Here is a 15,715-nt window from a genome sequence, read left to right as displayed (position 1 = left end):
AGAACTCCTCTGCTTTGATATGTATCTCATGTCCCGGCCCGGTTATGTGTCATGTGAATGCCTCTGCAAGAGAAGAAAACAAAAACATACATCTCACTGGCGTTATTCGGTGTCAGTTTTAGGCTAGTCTGTTTTTAATAATGTAAGGAATGATTTGAAAACTAAACAAATAAACAAAAAAATACAGACCTCACAGAATATCAGTTTATAGAACTCACATCTATGACTGTCAGCTGTAACACTGCAGAAACTTCCTTATAATCTTAAAATCATTTGTAAAACTCAAATCCTGACCCACAAACAAAGAGAGACACTTATTATTATTAATATTGATGAAAATAATAAACTGTGTAGTATTCTTGTTTTGGAAGTACCTTTTTTCTTACGCAGCATCCATGTGAGATACACACTAAGTATCTCTAAACATCAATTTGAGTATCATTCAAATTTACAAATCTGCCCAAGAATCACGACTACACTGAGGTTGAATCTCAAGTTGGCGGTGTTGACTCAGAAAATGAATCATGGAACCTGCAGAGAGCCCAGATCATCTGAGCAGCTGTCCCAACAAGCTGGGGCCAGGGCCAGATCAGGCCCTGTTTTTACTGAGGAGGGGGGTGAGTAGAGAGAGAGAAAGAGAGAGAGAGATCTGAAAACTTTCCACATAATGTTTCTGAAACGGTCAGTTTCAAATCATGGAAACAAATCAAATCCGTGTCGAGAAAACAAGCTTTGGTATTTAACCTGAGTGCACAGAAGCAAAGAAGGGGTGTTATTATTGAATGACTGGCATGGTGGGTAAACTCTTCAACCATTTCCTCCCATTCATACACCGAAAGGTCTTGACTTTCTCCTAAGTGATATCTTGGCTCCGACAGATGAAATGCTCCAGATTGATCAAGAAGTAGGAAGCAGTGTTTGACCTGAAATAGGAAATCACAGTAGGAAGTTAGATAAAATTCAAGAATGGAGGATCAGGCTTACACAAAACACTTTTCCACTTGTCTTGCAGTGTGATTTATGTGGATTTGTTTTCGCCTTTGCCTGTGTTCAGCATCCGTAAAGGCAACATGCCAAATTATCAAAAAGATCTTGTTTGTCTCACAACCCTTATTTTCACTGGAGTTTAGCTCACCTGTTATGCAAAGTCTATTCCTCTCCAAGAAAGGAACATGATGGCTGTTATACTTATTTTGCTCAAACTTTGCAAAAATGCAGTATTTATGACATGAGTTCAGAAACTAGCTTCTAATTACATTTTTTTGTCTGAGATGAAAGAAAAAGTTGTTTTGAAGGTATAAATTATGGTTGTCGTGGAAACAGTGTGTGATTTTAGCTTTGCGCTCTCATACGTGGGTGGCCCAACATGTGAGTCAGCGAAACAGACCACTCGGATTGCTTCTGCTGTCACGATATGAGAGGGATCGTGAACTCTATCTATTTTTTATTCCCTGAGGAGCGGCCATATGGTCGAGCCTCCTTTCTGCTGGTGCAAACCTCAAACTGGGTTGTCTGATCCGGGTGTTTTTTTCCCCAGATTACAGCAAAAAGGAAGAAAAAAATAAGATGTCAAATGAGTCAGGAGCAGCAATATGCTGCATTATGCAATAACAATGAACAATAGGTATGTATTGCAGCCATACAAATCTACAAAAGCATTTGCATTTGCTGCATCAGTGCTTTAATAATTAAACTGCTCTATGGAAGAAGCTGAGCAGGTGGATCCCTGCTAACGCTTCTGATTTCATCAATTAAAGCCACTATTTTTACACTATTTTTCATACAATGCTGAAGAAACTGTCTTGAACAAAGGAATCTGTACTGCTCTGTTCTTTTCATCTTTTCATTTGTCTAATGCAGTGTCCATTCAAAACATGCCTGTTCAGAACCGACCAATTGCTTGGCCTCTGGTATTGCTGCTAGCAGCTTTCTTAAGTACCACTCATCTAAATAACTTAACACACAACATTGCACTTCCTTAGGTCCTGTGCAGTACACCTCCTGTGACATAGTTGCATCCCCTGGCAATGCTAGAGTATACACGTCATTTGCTAACAGCTTACTATTGGGGACCAGGCTTTTTACTGGAGCAAAAGCAATCCTTCCAAAAGCTACATCTTTGATGCTTGAAATGTTTGAGTTACATTGTAACATCTCTGGGCTCTTTGTTTATCTGTTCTTGAATGTAACATAGAGAGGGGTGGAGAGCGAGCTGTATCCAGCATGCCTTGAATAGCACTTAATAGGGATCCCCTCTCAATGCATTGCACTATGTGTACATATTAATAATAATTCGCTGTGGTTCTCAACAGCTCACAATTGACACTCAACTTCCTTGAGTCCTCAACAATACACCTGCCAAGTGTGAAAACTGAAGGACAGACATACAGACAGAAACTCCTTCCATTTTAGTTAGATGTGAAATTAGTTTAGATATGCGAGAAAAGATTTTGACATTATCCAATCGAGCCTACTTTCTTTAAAAGTAAAATTGCTCATTTTATTAATTGATTCACGAATTAGTTGTTCATTCCTTTTCGGGACAGTAAAAGTACATAGTACATGTTGCAACCTTGAAGGAATAGCTGGCCAATTTGGGAAATACGCTTGTTCGCTTTCCGGTTTAGCGTTCAGTGAGGATATTGAGCTCGCTGTCGTATCTGTGTGGTAAATATGAGGCTGAATCCAGCTCCCTGTTATCTTTGAAAAGCATAAAGACTGGAAACAAGGCTCTCTCTTCAAAGGCTCACAAAGTCCACCTCTAAAGCTCAGCAAGTTACATGTAATTTTTAGTCTGTTTGTGGATTTTACAGTAATTTGGGAACCACAAGAACAAGATAGCCTTGGGTGGTGACCATTACCACTCAACATCTTCACTTTCTTCTCTCATACATAATAAATCATATTCAGCATCAAATCTCTTCAAAGAATGTGAAGTAAATAAGAACCTGTTGGAAGGCCTATAGAGGCAGGGTAACTTTACTCTAGACGATGAATAGGCTGGGCCACTGATGAGCTCAGGGAGTCCAACAGGCAGCTGTAGCCTTCCACCTGCTCCCTGGCTCAGGCACCTATGGGAGCAGGTCTGGATCACACCTTGCATGCCGTGCTCTGGCCCCAGGAGATGCCAGGCTACAAGACCTTGTCCAGACTTGCCAGCTTACAGTCAAACTGACTCCCACCGTACAGGTCAGGCCTGTTTTCTTCTGTATTGCCTGGAGCTGTGTATGGGATAATTAGCAAACTTTCAGGGATGAGTATAACATTGGATTAACTGTAGCACCTGAGCCACCACCACAGTGTATGTGATCCTGTGTGAAAGGTTGGTTAGGTGTTGGTTAGCTGCATATCTATGATAAGAGATTAAAAGGATAGCTGACTTATTAACATTTATAACTGCAGACTTGATGGCTGAATAAATTAATAAAGGGTCATGAGTTTCTCACTTTTTAATAATTTGCCAAGTCTGCAGTTTTTAAGTGTTATTAAGTTGTTGATAAATGGATTTTGGTCTCTGAAACTGAGTTACAGGTGCATAAATAAGGAATGTGTGTGACCGTATCTCTCTATCCAAAGTGCTTGTGGAGTCACCATTTATAACCAACAGTCAACGAAACAGCCCCTACATACTGGACCCGGCCTGGCAGAGTGCACTGTGGAAGTCCCTCTACTATTTAAAAATCCACTTGATGCTGCATTACTGTGTTGAACTGTGGCTCATTGGGAGCCTCGGGCCTATGGGGACTAATAATGTCTGTCATGCATACTGTAGTAGCCCCGCAAATCCAAAGGTGAGAGGCATTAGCGATGAACCCTTACGCAGCTTGTGCAAGAGTGTGTGGCTGAGTTACACCGGGCCTGTGGGCATCAGCTGGGAAAACAAGCTAAGGCTGATAACAGATCAGGCCCACATTCCATCCCGGGCTATGCGACAAAGCAGACCACCAATTCTCACACACAGTGATAGCGATTAGCGTGGGAGTAAGGGTGAGGCCTACAGAGGCGCACGGCTGGCGGTGTTTCACAGAACTCCTCTGCTTTGATATGTATCTCATGTCACGGCCCGGTTACGTGTCATGTGAATGCCTCTGCAAGAAAAGAAAACAAAAACATACATCTCACTGGCGTTATTCGGTGTCAGTTTTAGGCTAGTCTGTTTTTAATAATGTGAGGAATGATTTGGCACAGTAAGGCCCAGGTGCTGACAGACCTCCCGAAGCGCTGAGCAGGCTCTCTGGGTCCATGCTGTGCAGGCCTGGCCGGGCCCGGCTGGACGGCTGAGTGCAGGTTGCCCAGCAGGCTGTGTTGTCTCAGCCTTCAGCCAGGGATGATAGATGGAGCTGGAAATGCTCCCAGAGAGGGGGTGAGCACATGTGTGGCAAGACGTGGCAGGTGGTGAGCGCTGACTTGACAGCAATTAAATGTACAAATCTTTGATTAAGCTCATGGGAAGCCAGTCATTAGCAACACTGAATCGGCTCTCCCCCAACACACACATGCACAGCCTCTCTTTCTCTCACGCACAGGCACACATTTTTCATCCTGACTAACACTAACACTACTGTAGTGACTAATACAGTGTATACTTTGTAAAGAGGCAGTTTTGTGTGCCCTTGAGCAAGGCACACATAATGGGTTTTAGAATTTGAGATCAATAGCTGTTGAACTGTCATTAAGGTATCTTTAATTAATGAATGTTGCTGTTGCTTCTTGTCAAAAATGTTGGAATAAATTCAACAGAAACTGCTAATTAATGATGCTGAAGCTAAACAACGTTTTAAAAGGTTTCTCTCTCCACTATGCATGATAGAATAATAGCTTTCCTGAGTCTGTTCCTTCTCACTGTATGGTGTTACAAGTTAGTGACAGAGCAAAACAAAAAGGGAAACAAATTTTTTTTTTCAAACCTGGCTCTGTAGATCTGGTCATCAATCTTAGAAATTTACACACTACAATAAAAGAATGTCGATAATTTCTGAGGATGTGATGATATCGCTGATACAGATTTACAGCGAAGTTCAATGGGGCAACAGGAGTGATCAGACAACCACACATGGTAATCAAACAGTTATCTATGTCATTTGTTTGGACTTAAAACCAAAAGTGAAATTTGACTCTTATTACATTATAAAATCATGCACAGACTGTGACGATGAGTACAGCAGGTCATCACTAACAATGGACAGTCTTGGTGTCATTAGCGTCCAAGTTGCTTTAAAGTCTATGCTGTTACTGCAGTTGTAACTTCCAAAGAAGTTTACCTCCAAACAAGTAGTTTGGTTAATACGGCTGGATTCTGGACGTGTTTCAATCGGCTTGTCTTGTTGCCCTCTGTGCTCTGTTGTAAAACTATTTAATTGATAAACTGCCACATTCCTGTATCTCAGCAACTACCCCAGTGAATAAAATAATATCAATCACTGATGTAAATGATCATCAAGACTATGAAAATAAAAACACAGATTGTAAAAGACTAAATCTGTGTTCATACCTTTAGCTCTAGCTGTTTGGCGACACCTGGAAGCTGCATGACATCCTCACGTTTTTCATATATGCTCACATTCTATCTATCATTTTTTCATATGGATTGTCCAAATGTGATTTTATTATTTTGGTCTATTCTCTACACATGACATCTATGGCATGTCTGTATGTCCATAGAGGGATTCCTCCTCAGTCACTTCTCCTGAGGTTTCCTCCATTTTTCTCTGTTATAGGGTTTTTTGGGGGAGAGTTTGGGGAGTCTAAGGACAGAGGGTGTTGAATGCTGTACAGATTGTAAAGTCCCCTGAGGCAAAATGCTGTATTGGGTTATATAAATAAAAATGACTTGACCTGACTTATTCCCAGCAAAGGTTTGAAATGTTCCATTTGTACATTGCTTACAACAAGCATGCAATAAATGCTGTATGACTCAACCTGAATGCATACTATCTTGGCATTTTGGGTGGAAACAGTTTATAAAGAGTGATGTGCACTCTACATAGTGTGTTTTGAAATGTTTCTTTAAAATGTATGTATGATGTCATATGAGGTCCTTGCCACGTGTGTGAATGAGTGAATGAATGACCCACTCACTGTCAAACTACCATTATTTTAAATTAAAAATAACTAAGTTATTAATGACATCATATCCTAGTGCTGAGTCCTGTACAAGCTTTTAATAATGCCACATGCAGGTGTCGCTGGTAACATGGTTTGATCATGTCCCGTGTGACTTGTTAAATTATAACTAAGAACTCAAAAGTTACAAAAAGTTTTGAAAAGGTGGCAAATTGATCTTATAGTTAGCAATGCACTTCACCAGCTAAGAGTTACATCCATACAGCAGCCTCTCACATGAAGGAAAGGTGTCACCTTTATGCACAGTGTATCACACACACCTAACAAGTCCCTGTAGAGTCCCTGCTGTCTTCCTGTGGGGCTTAGAGTGGTAATTGCCATCCTCTCCCCGGCTCACTAATGAGAGCAAGGTTGTTCCCTATACCCAGGCTGCCCCTGGGTTTGGACATATCTCACTGTCTACATCCCATAATCCCATTGTCTAGGAAACAGAGGAATGCTTAAATCTTTACACCTGACAAGCCTCCAGTGAATTTGATCAGCTCTCGGTTACCACACGGGATTACTTAACATAAATCAGTGCTCAGAGCAAAGTAAAGGCTTTCAAACATCATTGTACAGCTTAACTCAATGTATCTTTTATATAAACAGATATTTTTAAGGCATAATTTCTCTTTTTTGAGACCTTCTCTTTTTAAAAGTGAAGCACATTGCCCACTTTTTAACAACAGTTTCCTTTTTGATCGTGGTTTTGGGAGGGAATGTTTTTTTTAAATTCTCTTTAAAATCCTGAGTGTCTTATTTCAGAGCAAAGCCCTTCATCTTCAGTGGCTGTTGAGTGTGCTGCTCCTTTCATGGGAATCTGTCGCTGTGGAGATGTGAAGGAGCTCCCTCACTGCCAGAGCCGGTAGAGACAGCAGCACATCCCACTGGACCAAATCCATCCTCAGAATTACACCGGTTGACTCTTTGTGATGAGATAATCAGAGACATGAAGCCTAATGTGACACCGTTACATGACAATTATATTCTGCCTGCTTCTAATTTAACAAGAAATCACAGAAATACTGAAATAAAAACATTAAAACAGGCTTATAAAAATAAACGGCATATTGGCATTAAACCACAGTAGCAAGCTTTCTAGAAAAAGAAAAATAATTGCTGGTGCTAATCAATAGCCTCACATTTAATAATGAGGAATTTGAATTACTATTCAAAACACTTTTTTTGGGATCCCTTTCTAAGAGTTAAGTAATTGTTTTCCCGCAGGATGTTTTCAGGAGTAGCAACAAATAGCAGATGAAATTAATTTGCATCTTTTTTCTCTACAAATTGGACCTGGGCCTGCACTATGGGGTGCAAAGCTGCAAAATCCCAGCACAATAACCACTTATTAAAACAGGAACAAAATAAGATTTAGACCAATGTAAGTCCAATATTCACTTTCCTTTTAGCAGCCTGGTTGCTGGAGGAAAATACTGGTGTGGTATGTACATTTCATACTTGTCATATCAACCTTTTTTAAGTGATGTAGTTCTGATTACATGTATATGAGCTGACAATGTCATTGGGAGGTGAAGGGGATGATGGATGGCATGACACCTCAGTGAGATGGCTGCCAAGGTAAGATGGCCGCTGGGCTGCAGACCACTACTGTTTGAGACCAAGAAACAAAAGCTCTACAAGTCTGGCAGCATGACCAGCTTTTATTTTGTTCCAAAAACCAGATATTTTGAGCCAAAGCATGATCTTTGTCTAACCACAACCAAGTGATATTTGTGCTTAAACTTAACCACAGCACTGTCGAAACGTAATAAAACGCAAAAGTTTGAACATGTCTGCATCATAATAACACACAAATGTTAGGTATCTATGGTTTGCAGAAACATGCCAACATTTATTTTGGGATTGAGTTGTCTTTTAGCTCTGCTTTGGTCTCCACTTAACTCCTGGAGGAAATAACCTCAGTTGCTAATGTTCCCCTCTTTTCACCAGCTAGTCGATAACATACTTTGTCATTTGGTGCTGGGCAAGTAGCGTACAGTTGTTTTAACCTTATAATTATTTTTTGCTTAGCACAGCTGCCTGCTGCTAGAAATGCTAGAACGAGTCTGCTCTGTTAGCTATATATTATTGTGGGGTCTAACCGCTGTATAATGTTAGAGATGAAATGATGAATGATTATAAATGTCCGATGTTTTGATGAAATCAGGACGGTTCTCACGTCACATCATTATATTAGGACTGTCCACATAGATGATCAATAGCATTTCCTGGGTCTTGTTTTATTTCCTTATGTTTTCCCCGTCCTCCCCTCTTCTAAGAATACGCCGGCCGGCCTAATCACAGGAACCGACCCAGGCTGGAGGTGCATGCCTTTGCACATGGCAGCACAAATTAAAATGTCTCCTGCCGCCCGCCTCTCTAATTCCCTGGCACTATGCCCTGGCCTGTCCCACAAATTACAACCAGACCTCTCCATATGGTGCAGCCAGCATGGGGCAGGCCAGCTTATTGACATGAGCTCCTCCCTGAACTCTCTAAGTCAATAACTGAGTAGCTCAGAACACACACATTTGGCCATTTGGAGTGCTAACTTCATAACGTTATTAGGAGCAATAGTAAAGGGACTTGGGGAGTATCAGCAGGATTTTTGTCCCTTATCAAAAGGAGACCACCACTTGGTACCACAACACATACATTAAACAGAGAAGAGTTTATCCAATCCTGGACCATTTAATCCCCCATGAGCTGCACTGTGTGATTCTTGGGTCTCTGGGTCATTCCCAAGTCCAGACTGAAAACAAAAAGAGACAGGACCATTTCCACTGTGGCTCTTTAAGCTCAATTTTAATGTCTTGCTTGCTTTTAATGGTTTCAAAGAGTTGCCCTTACCAAGATTTAGAAGTTCTTTTTTTTCTTTTCCTCCGCTATAATCTCTATAATTAAGTATTATTATCCCTCAGCCGCTGAAAGATGTATGTTTTTTTCACAGATAATAAGAAATTATGGATTAGTTTATTTCCTCTTAAGACTTCAATCAGTCAGACATGGGAATTGTCCATTTTAATAAAGCCATGGGTTGATTCTATTTTTGGTCACATCAAAAGAGTTACTTTAAAATTACAGGACTATGTGACATTACCATAGCAACAGTGCAGAGTGCATGTTAATACTTGTATATAACAGAAAAGGCAGTTAAAGGCAAATAAAGCATTAAGAAAAATGTATTAGTCAACACTTTGCAGTATTTAGTAGTAATGTTCTAACGAGGGTAATAATAAGATATAGGGTGATATGTATGAGGAAGTCCAACCAATGATCAGGTCTAAATACCATTAATGACTGTAAACTTCATATATTCATATATTTTGGAGTTGTAAATGGAACATTTTTGGCCAAACTGAGAACATTTTTTTCAGTGTTTACATCTGGAACAAAACATAAACACATTTTATGGCCACTTTATACATATAAAACCTTCCAAAATAAAAGTTTAGGCCATAAATTTGAGGATGAAAGAAGTGAGGGGAGGTTTCAGACTGAGCATTTAAGCTTAAATAATTGATAACTTGAAATAAATTGCAAGGGTGTTTACCACAACAAAGCTCAGACAAAACAAAAATCTTTTGGTCGCTCAAAAAATGGAATCTATGCTATAAATTTGAAAAAAAAAGAGACGGTTTTGGTTTGCTATTTCCTTTGCTTTGTTCTCTACTGGGTGTATCACTGGTTGATTTTTTATTTTTTTTTTTCATTTCTGTTGTCTCTGCTTTTCAGCTTTGTGCAGATGAAGTAATTAGCTAAAACAGAGCCACTAAGAATTCCCCTTTCTGTCGACTGCTTGAAACAAAGACAAGTTTTTACACTTGCATTGATGAAACAATGAGCTAAATTCCTGTATGTAAATTCAAACATCATAAAGTAAATGTATCGAGTCACAGCCCAGAGGCCGGACTGACATCCCCAAACCAAAAACCAGACAATGATGTTGTTGTTGACTCTGTTATCAGAAGACAAATCTTTGACCGCAGCAGAGATGGGACAAATCCTGTGGTTGGAGCACTGAGACGGACCGCCTCCACCTGCGACTCAGTGCCAGACTTTTCCAAACACACATGCTGCTTTGTTAGGATCAGCGATCAGTGTTTGTCAGCCGTACTGAGTGTTGTTGATGGTGTTGTTTTCAAATGTCCTGCTGATACTTGGTTCTCGCCCACATGTACCCTGGATGCAGATTATTAGGCCGGGGCTCAGGTAACCAATATGTTCCTGGATAAAACGTAAACAAGCGTGAAACACCTTATGACACGCATGAGTAGAGGCGACACAGAATCTAATACACTTATGAATAATTTCATGAGCGGCTGAATGACCCACTGCTGCACCTTTTCCCATTCCCTGCCATTGATGAGTAACACCTTAAAACCCATGACTTATGGCAAGGTAAAGCCAACCAGTAATGCATACTAACATGTGTGTCCCTTAACTAAATAAAAATGACATTTTGAGAACAACAAACTCAAAATAAAGTCCAACTCTCAGGAGCTACAGCGGCTAATTCAGCATTTGTTATGAAGAATGAACAGCTCTCTCAATGGAAAACCAGAGAACCACAACTCATAGTTTTCAGTCGTAAAAACATCCTGAGGTAGCTCCAGGGAAGACTATCTTTGTGGGCTTACAGGTATTAAGTTGGGACTTAAACATGCAAATGAGCACTATTGTTCCAAAAACCAGAATATGTACTGTACCACGAGCCACAAGTTAAGTCTCAGCATCCTGTTGTTCCTAAATTTCAGTCTCTGTGGAAATGTACAGCTGTGATCTGTTGTTGAATTGACAAGAAAGCATTTAAAATTTGAAAGTGAAGGATTGGGGTTCTTTCCATTTGCGGTTAAAGAGATGCCTCGGTGAATCAGTGGAATAATGTGCAAATGTGAAACAGGAAAGCTATTTACAGTACCATAGTTACTGTAATGTGGATTTAACAAATACTCTAACATGCAAATAGATTCCTTCGTCTTTCCCTAAAGTGCTTTGTACAGTAATGTCTAACTTTTTTCTTTCTGCCTCTCAAACTTTTATGTTTTTATTATGCTTTTGTGTATTTTCATTTTCAGTTGATACTACTGTGGTTTATTTTTCTTTCCTTCTGTTGTCTTTTATCAGTTTTAATATATGGCATGCTTTATGAAAAGCAATGCCACTATGTTTGAAAGATACTACACAAGCCTGCCTCCCTTAACTCTTTCCTTCTTCTTTCTGGTAATGTTTTACTTTGTTCATTTCTTTTGCTTCTTTCCCTCTTTTCTCTCCGTCTTCCCCTCTTTGTCCTCTTGTGATTTTGCCATAGAAACTTCACTGTTTACATCCTGTCTGCCTTTCAATAAGACCTTGTTTATTCTTGAGAGTGCCGGTGTGTGACTCTCTTACTATCATTCTGGAGGAAATACCATGAGTCGCGTGCCAGTCGCAGCTAACCACAAAACCAAGCTGGGTGGAGAGGGGCATTTTTCATATAAATCATGGAAAATGGCTGTGAGCAAGCCATTGCCAGGCTGGTGAGCAGTCATAAATAGACTCCCATTGCATGTAGTAACAGCTTTGAGCAACACAAAGACAGACTGTAGTAACCATCGCCTGTGGTATAGCTGTGGAAAAGGGCTCCTATTGTTATTGTGCATTGCCAAGTTAGTCATAAGATATTACCAGCCTGTCAAGTTCAATCGATGAAGCATCAGAAGTGAACCCTTGAAGCTATTTCAAATGCTTGAAATTCCCTGAATTTTCACTTCAGTCCTCTCCTCCCAGCACCAGAGGGCTTGACAGTATGACAGAAAACTCCCTTAATGAACCCCACTTCAGATGTCAGGGACCGGCGGCTTTGACACGCTTTGGTCTTCAGCAAAACACTTACTCACAAGCTCTGCTCTGTCTAGCTCCACTTCCAAAGATTGCTTATACCATGACAGAAATGGAGCTCTGGGGGATATATATCTGGTGCTGTGATGAAAGATACTAAAATAATGTCAGAGGTGGTTAACAAGGGCTCCTTGGGCAAGAAAATGTGACAGTACAAAGGCTGCACGGAGCAAAGACTGATGTGGAATGTAACTAACCTGGAAGCTAAAGTCCGATGGGGCTAATCGGTTCCAGTGATGCATAAATTACAAGGGGAGGAACGGTGATGGTCAGCAGCACGGTCAGTAACAGTGAAGATAAAAAGAGAAAGCAAGGGAGAGAGGGTTAGAATTAGATCAGTATGTGTGTGTTTGTCCCGCCTGTTGGGTGTCTTATCGGTGCTGCTGGAGAGGTCAAGTCAGGACACAAATCACCACCCCCCCCAAGCTCGGCTGTCTGCTCTCAACTTACACAACAGTTGAGCTACATCTGTTTCTCTTTTACCCTCTCTGTCTCCCTACGTCTCTCTCTCTTGTCTTCCCACTCCTGAAGTGTGGTTTTTCAAAGTGACGTTTGTTGACCCAAAAGTGGAGTTGCTTTGGTACAGGTTGATGTGATGTAGTGCAATTTTGCCCGACTTATCTGATTAGTCTTTCTGTTGGACAGGCTGGAAATAAAAAGTGATACCTCTATGGTGCTCAGGTACAGGCTTATGGCTAGGTTTATGATTTGTTTTACCTCAAGGTCACATTAGACTAGCACTTGAGACAACCGTTAAACACTTGGACTCACCAGAAGGGCACTCGTGAAACCAAAGGGTCACTTGGGCTTACCATGAAATCACTAAGAGCTACCAAAAGGACACTTGAACCAACCAGAGAGGCATGTGGGAAAGCTGGGCTTACTGGAGGGGCACTTTGGCAAACCAGAAGGACATTTTGGCCACAAGGGTCATTAAAGCAATACTTGAGCTCACGAAAGGAGCAGTTAGAGTAACCAAAATGGCATTTGACCTGTGAGAGCCAACCAAAGGGGCACGGGGCTCTATTAGAGGGGAACTTGGGCAACACCAGAAGAACACCTGAGCAAACTGGAAGGGCACTTTGGCCAACCATAAGGACATTGGGGCCAGAAAGAAAGTTACTTTAGCCAACCAAGGGGTACGTAACCAAACAGAGTTGCATGTTGATAAAAACGATCAGCACTTGGGTTTACCAGTGGGGCATTTGGGCCAACTACAAGGATTCATGCAACCAGATAGTGTTTGGGTTGACTAAACAGTCATTTTGGCCTCATTGGCTGTCAGTTTGGGCCAAAATGAAACATGGATCCATCCAGCTAGTGCGCAAACATATCCCGATTTTTTATTTATCTATTCATTTTGAAAAGACATTTTGGCACATGGAGCTTTGCATATCTCTGCATCTTATGAGAAATTAGTGTAATTTAGCCCCAAGGCAAAATGATGACTGAGTTGTCCAAAGTTTGTTTATTTGTAATGCCATGTTGACGTTATGACTTTTCTGTTTATGAGGTCTTCAGTTTAAAAAAAAAGAAGATCATTCGTCATCAAACAAGACTATACATATAGTTATAACAAGCAAAAACATTCAGCAACAAGGCAATTTAAAGTGCTCTACATAAAACATCAAAAGCATTATAACAAGGTGCAAAAGAAACACATAATAAAAGGGTATTAACAGACTAATAAATGAATATACTATGTTAAATTCTGCTGGGTCAATTCCCAAAGTGCAGCAGGTTGGCTCAGCTGATGCTGGTGACCACCCATGGGTCTGTCATTCACATCGGTACCTCACTAGTTACAGGCCCCATTGCTAGGTGTCTTTTGAGCCCAAAGTCTCTCTGAGACCTATTTGTTTTACCTACAGAGCCCTCGAGACACACCTTCAACATACACACACACACACACACACACACACACACACACACACACACACACACACACACACACATACATTTGTGCATGCTCAGGCTTGCATGATAGCTGGAAAAGATAAATGTGACACAGTACGGTAGATACAATAGCTCTCAGTTTTTATTATATCATTATCATCATTATTATTAGTAGTAGTATTATGTACTTTCCTGTGCATTTTGAATTGGTTCTGTTGAGTCCCTTTGAAATATGTTTTGTCATATAATCAAATCCTTATGAATGTTACTGTCTAGCCCAATTACAGATTCAGAGTCCAGTAGAATTCAGCTCTAAAAATCTAAGATATTTTGTACAATAAAGCTCTGTAGGTCTTACAGCGAAATCGCAGACTAATCTGGCAGAGTTATTGAACTATAATATTACTGGATTTGGTGCAAGATCTGATTGATTATGTTTGTTTAACAAGCATACTGACCCATTGTACAATACTTAGTAACACATTTCACCTCAGATGACCAAAAAATTGCATGACTACAACACACTTGTCTTTTAGCAGATGCCCCTTGCTTTTTTGTGATTACCAGTAAATTCCACAGATTCTATTCTAACTTTTAGTTTCCTTTAAACACTCATGATTTCATTGCTTTTTGACTCTCTTTAACCAATTTGTAAATGCTTTTCTTATTTTCAGGAATGATACTGTGAAAGCTTAAACAAGTATATTATTAATCGCCAAGTACCAGGAAGTGGCTGACTTGACTGTTGGCCACAGTATTCTAGTACTAAGAGTCTTGTGTTTGCAAATATTGACTCAACTGTCCCACTAAGGGAATGTCAGGAATTGTGATTTAAGGAGTTGTTTTTCCCCTTCACATCAAAATTCTGCACTTTTTATTTTCTCTAACTTACTGTCTTTAATCTAACATAAGGGCACAAGGAAACTAGTTGGAAACTGGAGGGAAAATGTGAAAACACAAATGCAGCGAAGAGAATGAACTCCATGGCATATTACGTCCTCACACTCAGTCTGTGTCCTGACATGGCCCCAGCCGTCTAACCGCATTTTGCCTTCTCGCACTCAGGGGAACATAAGGATCGCATATGCCTTTGGCAGGAGTCCACACCCACATTCCTCAGCTATGTGCTCACAAGCGTCCTCTCTGCCCCTCTCTCCATCTCCCTCCCACTTCGCTCTGACACCAAAACCCTGGCCCACATTGCTGTGCACTATAAAGAAATGCAAAACCTATTTTGTTTCCCCTGGACACAGGGGGAAGTGAAACATTCAGTGTGCCACTTCTTGAGCTAAGCTGAGCCCTCCAAGCTCTCCTCAACATGCTAGTGGCATGCAGTTTCTGAGCTGGCATTCATTTCAGCTACAGTGCCTACAGATGCTGTTATTTATTTCAGTGAAATGTTCTTCAGTCTGAATTTCAGCCCTGTAGGAACAAGCAGGAGAAAAATATCATAAGACAAAAAGTTAAGCACTGGAACAAGTCTCGACGCCAACTTCTGAAGAACTCCTTTAGCCAGAGCATTTTATGGGACTAGTCCCCAGTGGCTTTTCTAGTTAAAGGTTATCTTTAACTCACTATTCAAAGTCAAAGGCACTGGGGCCAGAGAGGCTGTGCAGTTTGCTGTCAGGGGTGATTGGGTTCAGTGGTAGGGGGTGCATGGTGTGGAATGTGGCTGTAAGGAAAAGCCAGGAGGAATCATTGTAGGGAAGAAATGAGTTGCCAGAACTAAGAGTGCAGCACACAAGTTGAGAATTTTCTGTCTTTTATAAAACAAGCCCCTGCACATGGCTTAAATCTGTTGTGGGATCATTTATCCCAAGGCAGTAATTAT

The sequence above is a fragment of the Epinephelus moara genome, chromosome 2, assembly GCF_006386435.1.
Source record: "Epinephelus moara isolate mb chromosome 2, YSFRI_EMoa_1.0, whole genome shotgun sequence".
Classification (NCBI taxonomy): Eukaryota; Metazoa; Chordata; class Actinopteri; order Perciformes; family Serranidae; genus Epinephelus; species Epinephelus moara.
Note: the sequence above shows the minus strand (reverse complement) of the source record.